The sequence below is a fragment of the Dipteris shenzhenensis genome, chromosome 4 (genome assembly GCF_047967505.1).
Source record: "Dipteris shenzhenensis isolate YYH24624 ecotype China chromosome 4, Dip_SZ_1.0, whole genome shotgun sequence".
Lineage (NCBI taxonomy): Eukaryota > Viridiplantae > Streptophyta > Polypodiopsida > Gleicheniales > Dipteridaceae > Dipteris > Dipteris shenzhenensis.
Window position 1 is genome coordinate 13,413,172 of NC_141599.1, and position 13,425 is coordinate 13,426,596.

Here is a 13,425-nt window from a genome sequence, read left to right on the forward strand (position 1 = left end):
GAATGCAAATTGGGGTGCAAATATGAAGGAAGAGAGTCCAAGGGAGGACAGAGGAAAAATGAAGATCGAGGAGATCAATGCAGTCACTGATGATAGTGACATTCTCTTCATGTCTAGTCTACTTGAAGGCTTGCTTACCACTTCAAATGATGCATATTCCCAGGATTGGATTTTGGATTCTAGTGCTTCATTCCATGTTACTCCCCATAGGGAATGGTTCTCAACTTATGACAGTGGAAACACAGGTTGTGTGCATCTCGGAAATAACTATGCATGTGACATAGTGGGAGCAGGTAACATAAAGTTTTCTTTTGCAAATGTGTCTGCATTTGTTTTGAAAAATATGAGACAATCAAGTATCAAGCCTACAAACTCTTTGGTCTACATTGGGAGCATTTGTGCTTGTTAAGGTGAAAGAAAATCTTGGTGGTGACCCTTGGTTTGGCCAAAGGGGATCTATGGCAGCACCCTCAAATCCCATAGCTGTTAAGGTTCTTCTTTCCCCAGCTATCAAGCAACAGGTGTAGCAGGCAGTTCAGGTCCTCCAAGACAAGGCGCTCATGGAAAAATTGTGGGCCTCACGCCTACACGAAGACATGTGCGAGAGTGGATCCACATGAGCGACCACATCTAGGATGGAAGAGGCGTATTCCTCATCTAGCTGAGCTCCCTCGACACTCGTGGAGCACAGCCCCATTGTCCTTGGCCCGCATCTAGTGTACCTCTTTTTGTGGTACCATAGCTTTATAGTGGAGGACCCCATGTTCCCCATTTTTCAGTTACACTCCGCTTCCTAGGGCTCCCAAAGGAGTATCGAGCCATCCTCCCCTCCATTGGTTGGGCATTTGGCACCGTGCTCGAGTCTCTGCTAGAGTCGACCGCCTCAATTATAGTAGATGACAGGGTCCCAAGGATCGGATTGGTGGTTGAGAGCCCAGAGTCCCTCCCAGAGTTGATCCTCCTAGAGACCCTAGAAGGGGGAACACTTCGCCAGCGAGTGGAGATTTCTAAGTTACTAGGCCAGTCTCTTCGATGCAGGCAGATGGGTCACCTAGCCAGAGATTGCCCCAGTGGCCACGACCGAGTGCCTCCCCCCCACCCCCACAAAGCAGACAGAGTCAGCATACCAGAGTCCAGCACCCCCTCAGACAGGAGCGGAGGAGTCTCAGATCCCCTGGGTGACCCCCTCAGAAGGGGACTGTTGGGACCCAGGTTAAAAAGAGAAAGAAACCAAGCAAACAAGCTCGCAAGCGCCGCAGGCAGAGATCCAGATGCAGAGATAGACACAGGGTTGTCCGTGAGGCACTTGAGGAGGAGCAGCAATAGCAGGAGCCCCCCCTTGGGTTCCCCCTGCCCCCTCCTCCTCCCTGCGCCCCTCTTGCTATGATCACTTTCACCACCTGCCCCCTCCCCTTTGCCCCCCACGTCCTCCCTCCCTTGCCTCCCCACCTCTGTAGCAGTTTCCTCTACCTCCCTCCCCTCCCTTGTTTCGACACCCCTGCGAGCAGGCAAGAGTAAGATGACATCCCCTTCTGCTCCCTCATCACAGCATCAAGCCCATTTGAGGAGGGAGCTAGAGGGACAGGGCTCGTCCTCCTAGTCAGCAGCTCCCAACCAATAACCTAGGCGTCCGTTAGCACGGGACTTCTGGAGGTTGGTACCTTGGAATTATTTGGAGATCTCAGATTCTTATCCTTGACCGCTAGAGGTAATGCTTATGGTCCTGCAGCCACAAAAGGGGAGTTTGATCAGTGTAGTGGGCTCTCAGACACACCCCATTTGGAGTTTCCAGTTTGCCTCCACAGGGGTGGAGAAGTGGACCCCAGAGGTGTTTGATGCTATTATGGGAGATCAGATTTCATGCATGATGGATGAGTGGATGGGAGCATGTGGACTGGCCCTTTGGTACGCCCATGGTGCAGATGTGAATTTTTAGTTGAGCTTCACGCGAGAGGAGCCGAAGTGTGGTTTGGCGGTAGGAGTTATTAGATTGTCACTTCTTTTAGCCTTTTCCCAAATTTTCCATACTCAGCCCTTCGGGGTTGCTGTTTTGTATGAAGTCTTTCAAGCATTAATAGAAGTTTCCTTTCTTTGAAAAAAAAAAAGAAAAAGAAAAAGAAAAAGAAAAATGTAAGACATGTACCTAAGCTGACCAAGAGTCTTATTTCAGCGAGTTAATTAGATGATGCTGGTTTTCAGACCACCTTTGGTTTTTAGAGTTGGAAAATTCAGAAGGGCTCTATGGTTTTGGCAAGAGGTGCCAAGTGTGGGACATTGTATCCCTTACATGTATCAGGGATGTCTCATCATGTTGTTGCAATAACCGAGCAACCGATTTTGTGAGCATTCTCTCTATGGGAAGTAGACTAAATCAGCCCATAAAACAAAGGAAAAGAAAGAACTTGAAAGGCTTGATTTGGTGCATTCAGATGTATGTGGTCCCATCCCTACACAGTCATTAGGCAAGGCTGAATACTATGTGACATTCATTGATGATGCAACTAGGAAAGTATGGGCTTATGTTATAGCTCAGAAGAGCGATGTGTTCCACGTATTTTTGAAATGGCTGGCTTTGGCTGAAAATCAGTCAAGTAGCCTAGGGCGCCAACTTGGTATGTAGTATGTTACTACCCTCGTCCAAAATCCAAGGTATGGAGGGACAAGGTCCATATATAATATGCACGGATTTCCTTACAAATTTTCAAATTTGCAAGGGGAAAATATGAAAATTTAATGTCCCCCCTACCACAAAAATATTCAAGATTTTAAGATTTGTACATATTTTTCATAATATGTAAGGCCCAAGGATGAGGGGGGGTAAAACAAAAAATACACTAAAATATAAAAACCAATGTAACTTTTTCATGTGTTACCCAAATTTCAAGGTGTAAATACATATTTGAAGCTCTTTTAGGTAGAACACAACCATGTTAATTTGAATAATTTCTACTCATGGCATATTATTAAATCCATCTCATACTCAAGACTTTGATAGGTTTTCTTATTAAAAGGAGTTGGCGCCCCAGGTCAGGTAGAATGCTTAAATGCCTACAGACTGATAATGGTGGAGAGTATATCTCTCATGACTTTTAGCATTAATGTGCTACACATGGGATAAAGAGGTAGCTCACGTCCCCTCATACTCCAGAACAAAATCCAGTTTTGCAGAACCTCTGAATCGCACCATTCAGGAAAGGTTGCAATGTATGCTTTCCAATGCAAGTCTTTCTAGTGTTTTTTGGGTTGAGGCAATGAAGACTACAGTTCATGTCATCAATAGAGCACCTAGTAAGAGTTTGGATGGTGGTATTCCTGAAGAGGCATGGACTGGCAAGAAGCCCTCTTACTCTCATTTGCGTATATTTGGGTGTGAGGCATATGCACATGTGTCAAAAGAGCTTCAAAAGAAGCTAGATCCTAAGTCTAGGAAATGCATCTTTTTGGGTTATTGTTAAAGCAAAGAGATGGGCTATTGTCTCTAGGATCTAGAAGCAAAGAAAATCATATGAAGCTATGATGTGGTCTTCAATGAGAATAAGATGCATAAGACACCCATGAGGGATGTGGAAATGAGGAGAATCACTTTCCAAGATGTGAATCCACTCGCATATGTTGATAGATAGCTAGCTGTCCATCCATCGAAATGGTGCCACCAAGTACTCCCACAGGTACACATCAAGGGCAGATGATGGATCATCTATTGGTGGCAATGATGAGACAAATTTGGCTGATATGCAGGAGGGACAACAAGTTGAAATGTGCTTGAGAAGAACATCTAGAGTGTCTAGACCGCCTGAGAGATTTGTTCCAAGGGCAGACTATGTGATGCTTACTAATTGCGGGGAGCCTTCTTGCTATAGAGAGGCTATGATGTATGAGCATAAGTGCAAGTGGGAGTATGCTATGCAATCATAGATGAGACTTGGGACTTGGTTTCTTTGCCACATGGAAAGAAAGCATTGCCATGTAAATGGGTCTAAAAGATGGTCACAAGTGATGATGTGCCTAAGTACAAGGCCCATTTGGTTGCTAAAGGGTTGAAGTAAGAGAAGGGCGTGGACATTGATGAGAACTTCTCTTTGGTTGTGAAGATGACCACACTTAGATGCCTACTTGGACTTGTGGCAGCAAAGGATATGGAGCTTATGCATATGGATGTCAAGATAACTTTCTTGCATGGGGATCTACATGAGAAAATTTACATGGTACAGCAAGAAGGTTTTGAAGAAAAGGGCAAAGAGCATTTGGTTTACAAGCTGAAAAAGAGTCTCTATGGCCTTAAGCAAGCGCCTAGAGAATGGTATCAAAATTTTGATGGTTTCATTCGGTCCCAATTTCAAAAGAAGTAAGATTGATCACTATCTCTACACTAAAAGGGCTCAGGATAATAGCTTGATACTCCTAGCACTTTATGTGATGATATATTATTGGCTAGCAAGAACACTTATGAGCTAAATGCATTGAAGGGAAAGTTGCATGAGGCCTTTGACATGAAGGATTTGGGACTTGGAGGTCATATTCTTGGTATGTGCATCATGTGTGACCGGAGTAGGAAACTCCTTTGGCTTTCACAAATGGAGTATGTTACAAAAGTGTTGCATCATTTCAAGGTAATAAGTACTCCATTGCATCGATATGTGAAACTGAGTCAGGCAGATAGTCCCAAATCAGATGAGGAGAGGGCCATGATGGCCAAGGTTCCTTATGCATCAGCTATTGGGAGTCTTATGTATGCTATGGTAGATACTAGACCGAACATTACATTTACAGTGGAAGTTGTTAGCCGGTATATGGCTGATCCAAGAAAGAGGCATTGGGAGGCAGTTAAGTGCATCATGAGATACATGAAGGGTACCAAGGAGATGTGCATCTACTTTGTCAGAGGAGAGATGCGTGTACTTGGGTACATAGAATCAGATTATGCAGGGCATGTGGATAGCAGAAGATCCACTTCTAGTTATGTGTTCACCTTTGCAAGTGGTGCAGTGTCATGGATGTCTTGCACACAAAAGTGTGTTGCTTTGTCTACCATAGAGGCCGAGTATGTTGCATACACAAGGTTGGAAGGAGGCCATATGGCTTGATCAGCTAGTGAGAGATTTGGGGATTCATACAAGCGTACTGACATTGCATAGTGATTCCATGAGTGCTATTCAACTAGCATGGAATCTAGTCTTTCATGCAAAGACCAAACACATTGAGTTCAGGTATTAGGGAGGTACTTGAGGACAAGCACATAGAGCTTGTCAAGGTTCATACAGATGATAACCCTATAGATATGCTGACGAAGAGCCTACCTAGTCAGTGGTTTGAGTATTGTCATGTATTGATGGGCATTGGATAGTATGCTCAGTGGCTATTCTCCCTTAAATGCACATTGGCCTTTAAGTGGGAGGTTGTGGGGGTTAAAGGACACTGTACCTTAACCCCAATTATGTACAATACTCAAACACATATATATATATGGATGACATAGAAGATTAGGGTGTTCTGCACCCAGCAAAACATTGTGTGGCTCTCTCTTCTGACTCTCTCTCTCTCACACCTTCTTCCATTCCGCTTCCATTATTGAGATCTCTCACAATAGAGAGAGTAGCTTTTAAGGAGAGAAGTCTAATTTTCCCAAAAGGCTTCCTATTGTTTTGTAGCAATGTTCAACACTATGAGCATGTCAGCTATGTAATTATTCAATCATTGGATCCAAATTTTGTAGATACGTGAATAGATTTATAGTAACCTTCCCAGTTTTACTTGTAAAACTTTCAAAGGTTAATGAATATAATTATGGTTTTTGTGTTTTCCATTGCTATACCATTTTTACAACTTTATCGTTTGTACTTTTGATTGCTTTGTGAATAGAAGTTAATAATTTATACTTGTGCTTTGTGACTACTTTGTAAGTGCTCACCCTCTTATTTGCCTTGGTTGCTACAAAGAGTGGATGGTAGTAAAAAGCAGTGCTCTCATTGCAAGGCAAACAAAGAATCAAAATCAAAGCTATGTTTGCTACAAAATAGTCAATAGTTGTCCTATGATGCTATGAAACATTAAATACAAGGTACCGTGGTTGCATCTTCAATGCACAAGACCATTCTATTACAAATCCAAAAGTATTATATATGTTTGCACAAATTCTCCTATGCAAAACCACTATGGCACATAGATCAGCTAATATCCTATGCATTGTTACTCCTAATCATATATTTCTAATATTTAGCCTATATTCATTTGAACATGAGTTCAACGTGTCAGTGTTGTGTGATTGTGGAAGGAAGATTCCTATTTCTAAGAAAACGTGTGTTTAGTGAAAGATGGACTCTACATGCTCACAATTCCTCATGCAGTGTGCTCATTCATAGGAAAAAGAGGGCAATGGATTAATTTTTGTTGAAATGATAGTAGACAATGCATTAATTGCTCAAATATCATAGTCTTTAGAGAAAGACATGTTCCATTCATCATATCAACTATGCAATCACAAATTTCATAGGTAGGACTCTACAAACCCATCCCCTTTATAGACACCCAACTCATCATCTATTGAATGCCTATCCTTTACCATTTGTGGCAATGCCGCAACTGACACAACTCTAAATGGCAATGATACTATCAATGACTCAACACGTAACAAGTGGGATGACTCAAATTGTTGGAAATCATGGAATCAAGACCCATCCACACTGGACTCCTCCTCCTTATATACTCTTTGCTTGGCATGCAACACATGTTGAATATCTCACATTTATTGTTGCACTTCCACTACTGTGGAGATTCTTCAAGACTTGGTCTAGACTTCCATTGAAATGTGTGGCAACACGCTTTTAGGTATCTTCTATTTGGTGCAATGCCTTCTTTGTGATTTGTCTCCTCACTGTGGATTGAGCTAGGAAATTCATACATTGATCAATGGATCGCCTTGTTTGCCAAAGCGGAGGAGCTACTAGAGCTTTTGGCAAACCTTTTATGCCCTCTCAAATGATTGTCCAATGGAAGGGTGATCAAGATCTAGATTGAACAATCAAAGGGGCGACAATGGCAATTGCAACACCACATACATCTAATGAAAGACACCCATATCATATAGAGGGGTGAAAGCTAAAAAATGCTCCCATCATGCAAATGAACCATTGATTAATATCCTATCATCACTAAGATATAGGCATAATTTACCAATTAGGTGATTGGTCGCATCAAAGACAAGCCTAAGATAAAACTTGAGGATGATATGAAGCCAAGCCAAACATTCAGCTCGTTGTGCCTCGCACAAGATAGAAGTAATTAAGGCATTCAAAGGTATAAATGTGGGAGTTAGAGTCTCCAATCAAGCTCAGATTTCCTCGAAGAACAAAAGATCATTGTGCAAGGCCATCAAGGTCCAAATTGCAAAGGCGAGAGTTAAGAGACATGGCAACCAACCACAAAAAAACTATTTTAGATACAATTGCAAACATGTTGAACCCAAATTGACAGAGAGTGGATTAAGATGGCCAAGGATCATATTACAACATGTAATGCAAACCAGAAGTCCAAGCCACATAGATTTGCTATCTACTAATGGAATGCATCGAACTACCAATTCTAAGGTGGAATGAGAATACACGGCACCATCGAGTGACGAGACATTAAAGTTGTGAGGACATGACTAGATAGTGATGAGGGGGAAATGTTGAACCCATAAATATAAGGGTCCAAGGAAGTTGCACAACCCATCCCTTTGCTACCCAATGTTTTTAGAGATGGTGGTGGATGCCTCATCATCAAACTTTGTTTGCACTTCTTTTAGCTTGGTCTACGAATTTGAATAATATATAGAAGTGCTTCATGGATATTATTATATAGGGCGATTATTCCTAGAGAGAGATAGCATTGGCTATTATCTATAGTAAGTCGCTAAAAAATGTACTCAACGTCATTAGGCCATACGATTGCACCTAGTTAGGCTTGTGGCCAAGGTTTGTGGGTTGCAAGGCATGTCACACAATTCATAGGGTTTTAGAAGTTCAAGAATAGGGGTTTCGTTAGAGAAGATGGAAGAATCTTGGATAACTCGAATCCACGCCATAAAGGGCGTGGATACAATGGGGTGGTATTTGAGGGTCAAAATATTAGCATCATTTTGGAGGATGATGTCCTTATGAAAATAGGGCATGACAATAATAGGATAGGCTTGCATGCTATTATGGTAGACGAGTATGTTGAAGGAAGCAGAGGAGAGCGAATATGCAAAGTCGAGGTTGTGCTGTTTGACGGCAGTGGAATGGTGTGAAGATAATAGTTAAAGGTGTCTTCAACTATACGAATGGAGAAGAAGAGTGGCAACATGTGTGGATGCATACAACAATCTCTGTTGGAGCTTATCGGGGTCCTGTTGAGGAGGGGAAGTCAATTGCTCTACCTACAACTACTCTTGGAGCTGTATATTCTATCATTGGCACTGGCGGAGGAGGGCATGTAGCTGTTCTATTTTGAGTGGCTTGTTGAGCCAATTGAGCCTCTTGATTTAGGTTGCAAGCTCATACTAGCTCATGCTATTTTTGATCAATTGTGGCTTGGCGTTGGAGTGCATCATAATTGGCTTGTACTACTTCTACTCGGGATTGAGAGCTTCTTCTATTTCTTAAAGTTTGACAAGGAACTCCTAGGCTATCTCCATAGCCTTCAGGCCACTGGCTTTGATGACCAGCCACCGATTAGCCATCTCTTTCTCTAAAACAGTCACCATTCTTTCAAGCTACTATTCAAAGTAATCGCTTTGTCATCGGGCGTTGTTTGTAGCAAAGGCTTAGTCAATGGCATATTCCTACTTTTGTGCCAGGATGTTTTGAGCAGTGTGTGACATTGCTGCTAAGGCCTCCATAAAAAATTGCTCTTTCTGCGGGGCACACCTGTCCTCCATCATTAGTTGAGCATACTATTGTGGAGAGTTATAGGAAGTAGAGGTGCAATGGTCGAGCAACTTGATTCTCATTGGGCAATGAGGTGGCTGCTACTAGGCATGACTTTGTTCTTATGCTCATAGCTTTGTTGTTGCTTCTCATACGTGTTCCATCATAAGATTCTTTGCTTTGCCGCCCATAGGACTCGCTGGTGAGCAAGGTTAGTGCTATGCACATATGATCATGTGATGGTGCTATGCACACATGATCACATGATGTTGAGCGTGAACTCTCAACACCTTCCCTCAAGGTCAACATCATGAAGTAGGCCTTCCCTCAAGATGATGATTCTGGGGAATCAAAGAAGGATTGAGCATTACATTCCATCACACCACAAGTCTCCTTAAGGGTCAAGTTGTGATTCCACATTTTAGAAAAGGTGCGCTGAAGGTATTTGAGGGAGTTAGACATAAGTGAAGATGAAGGTGGAGCTCAATAGGTAGGGAGGAAGAGGTACAAAGGTCCACTTGATATTAACATAATGTAGGAAATTGGAATAGAATAGAAGAAGGGTATGAGAAGAGGAAGTCAGCGGGATCTTATAGTCAAGGTAGGAGATGCAAACACCAATTACCACTCAATTCACACATTAGGGAAGATTGGTAACAGCCCTGCCTTACAATCTTGCCAATGTTAGAATACCAAAAGTTTGCTATAATGACTTGATCGAGTGTTGTATCTAATACAATCGGTGTCATTGGATCAAAGAGTAACACAGAAGAGAATAGACCTCTATATTACACATTTGGATGGAGATGCCTGCCACGGACTACACTTTGACCTCTTTTGGGAATCTCTTTAATATCCCCACCAGCTTAACCTTAAAACTCTTCCTACAGAGTAGGATGAGCTTCAGGAACCACTCAACCAACTTCCGCACAAGGGGCGTTAGGGGACATATCAAGATACAACTCAGGAACAACCAAGCAAGGAATTTGTGCTGTAGTACACCGATCTGCCAAGGAGAAGATAGAAGAAGCGATACTCAAAACCTGCCTGCAATGACCATTGTAGTCCACAATTGCATGATTTTTAGGCAATGACACTGTGTTGCAGGAAATGAAACAAATCTTTGAACCTTCCAATACTCAAAAGACTTGCAAAGCAACACAGAGTTTTGTCACACCTGCGAGGTAACTACTTCCTACTTTGGGTGCAAGCGGCCTCCACAAACTATTGTAGGTCCAATGAATGAAGGTGCGAATAAAAGGGGCAATTCTTGTGGAATGTGTGGACAAAGGGGCCCTCGGAAGACTCTGAGGTGAATAGAGCAATACTAACAACTTTGAAATGATGATAGGGAAGGGAATTGCATACAACAAAGCCACTTTGGAGGATCCAAACAAACCAGTTGAGTCTGAATTTGTATCACAACTTTTGTCCTCTACATGTTTATCGAACTTCCTCTCCATATCTGCCAAAAGTAAACCATAAGCACACAAATAAGGAAGGGAAAATCGATCGGCAGTGAAGGAAGCGAAGGGAAATGAATGTGAAGGAAGCAAAGGAAAATGAATCACAAGTTAAAGACCTCTCTCAAAGGTGGTGATTTCCACATCCATGAGCTATACAGAGGGATCAACTTTCTTGCTGCCTTCCATACTCGATAGAAAAGATGAAGCAAAATAGAGAACATGTGCACTATCAATGAAGCAAGTGGCTATAAAATAGAACGCCATCGCAGTGGAGGAGTAGGATCATTTATATAGAAGGTGCATCATTCCTTCAAGGTAGTGAAAATGCCAGAGATCCATGAACACCCATAGAGGTTGCTAAACCTTGAACCCACTATGCTTCAGACACCGCTAAAGAGGCACATCCCTCCAAAGCGTACCTGCACATCAAAGCTCGATGACAAGCCCAAGACCCCACGCTTCATTGGACACTAGAGTGAGATCATGCATGAGCAAATCGAAGATGCCCCCTCGCCACACATCGCTCCATGGAAGAGATACAAAGATCACCATGCATATGCGATCACCTTGATGTTGCACCATGATGGTACAGATACCATGACAAACCTTGAGAGCATATATCTGCCATAGAACACCATGCATGTATTGCACTTAGAAGCCATGCCCGCCATAGACCACCATGCATCTACTATTGCATTGCCATCATAGTAGCCAATTGCAAAATTATGATTAAAGAAAACCAAAGACATCGTGCATTTTTCTCACTCACAACGAAACGTCTACTAAGGCCTACCCATTACATTGATTGCACAAACTAAGATATGCCTACTATGATTAAAGAAAACCAAAGACATTGTGCATTTTTCTCATTCACAATGAAACGTCTACTAAGGCCTACCCATTACATTGAAGATATGCCTATGTGGCTTAGTGTGGGAGCTTTCAATTAGCTAGCACAGCTCTATTGCTAGCATTTTCTTTGACATGGGCAAGGGAAGGTGGTTGACCATCCCATGGGTGCTCTTTTTTTGGCAGAACTTATCATTATTTGACATGTGGTAGGGTTCCCCTATCTGCCCATACTTGGGCAGTTAGGTTGGGCTCACACCACCTACCAGCCATCCTCCAAAAGGTGGTGTGAAGGGCTATTGTCCTAGTTAGCCCCATAGGAGGGATAGGGCTAGACGGTGACACAAAAGATTTGTGTCCGACCTAGCAAGGCCGCCCACTCCATGTCCAACTCCTCCAACTGGTACATTCCATCTCCTTCAATCACTACACCAATCACAAGTTGGTGACATAAATTAGCAACCTGATGGCTGATGTGAAGCACCACACGTGACAACCATCCTCAAATTCTATTTCCTCCTCCATGGGTGAACGGGTGGTTTGAATGCACCGCGAGTGTTTATTAACAACTCTAAAAATCCGAGGTAGACTCAAGAACACTGCACTCGGATCCATTATAAACTTATACAAAAGTTAGACCAAAGTAGCCTATCAGTTTCACATTCTTCTGAATGTGGCATTTTATGAGTAAAATCATATGCTACATTCTGGTCCATGGGTAAGATGTGGGCAAAATAGTTAGTATCAGAGCTGTACTTTGGATTTCAAGGTGAAGTAACCACCTATTTCAACTGTTCCTTGTCAGATGTACATAGTATATATGACAAAATGCATGTTCGTGATGAGGTGACCCTTATCAGCATTCTTTCTATATGTGCCACCTCTGTTGCCCTCATGGAAGGAAAGTGCATACATGGTGGCATTGTGAGTAGTGGATTTGATACTTTGATGTTATTGTAGGACCGCCCTCATAAACATGTGAGGCAAGTGTAGTAGCCGGACCGATGCTAAGAGGGTGTTTGAGAAGATGCCCAAGCGGAATGTCATCTCATGGAATGCAATGATCACAGCATACACTTAGAATGGGAAGGGTGAAGAATCGCTCTTGCTTTTTGACCAAATAAAGTGTCATGGTGTGAAGCTTGATATTGCACCTTTGTTAACGTGATTTTAGCATGTAGCAATGCTGGTGTGTTGGATGAAGGTTGCCGGTGTTTTGGCACCATGAAACATGATCATGGAATCACACCTAACATACATCATTATAATTGCATGGTGAGTGCATGGTAGACTTATTTGGAAGGATGGGCATGTTGGCTAAGATAGAAGAATTGCTCATAAATATGCCATTTGAGCCAATAATTGTTTCATGCACCACCTTGCTTAGTGCATGCAGAGAACATGTTGATGTGGAGAGAGGAGAGTGTGTTGCATGCGGTCTTTGAACTGAATCTTGAGGACATTTTACCTTACATTTGTTGGCAAACACCTATGCTGTAGCTAGTAGGAAGGATTTTGCAGTAAAGATCATGAATAAGATGAGGGACAATGGGTTGAAGAGGCAGTCAAGTGGCATCTCAATTGAGGTCAATGGTAGCATAAATGAGTTTGTTGAAGATGACCATAGCAGACATGCTAAATTGTTGAGGTTGACTAAATCTATTGAGGGAGGATGTACTCTTGACACCTACATAATGTTTCAAAGTCTCAAGGATAAGAAAGATGGACATTGCAGTCCTAATGCCATTCCACCGTTAAATCAACCTTCTAGATTGGTGATGGCACAACAGTAATCAAAGTTTTGAATAGAATCTTGCATATACAACATGTGGAGTTTGCTCATGAGCGGATTATTGGTAACATTAACCATGAAAGTTACCATTTCCATGTCATTCTCTGGTAAGTGTTCCATGTAATGTTCTTTTGACTACTGGGTGCCTTCCATAAAGAATGAAATCTACAAGAGCGTTTTTTCACACAATAAAAACTATAAAACATGCCATGCTACCCAAAACTATATAACGTTTTTGAATACTTTTTAGGTAGCACTAACTGCCTTGAGTAGAGTGGCCATTTTCAACTTAACGAAGATTATGCCACCACAAACTATGATAAAGTCGGTGTAGAGCTCGATGTCTACTGGGGGGATCATGACCATGTCAAACTCAGTCAAGCAGAGGGTATAAATATTTTTGAATACTTTATAGGTAACACTGAGTACCTTG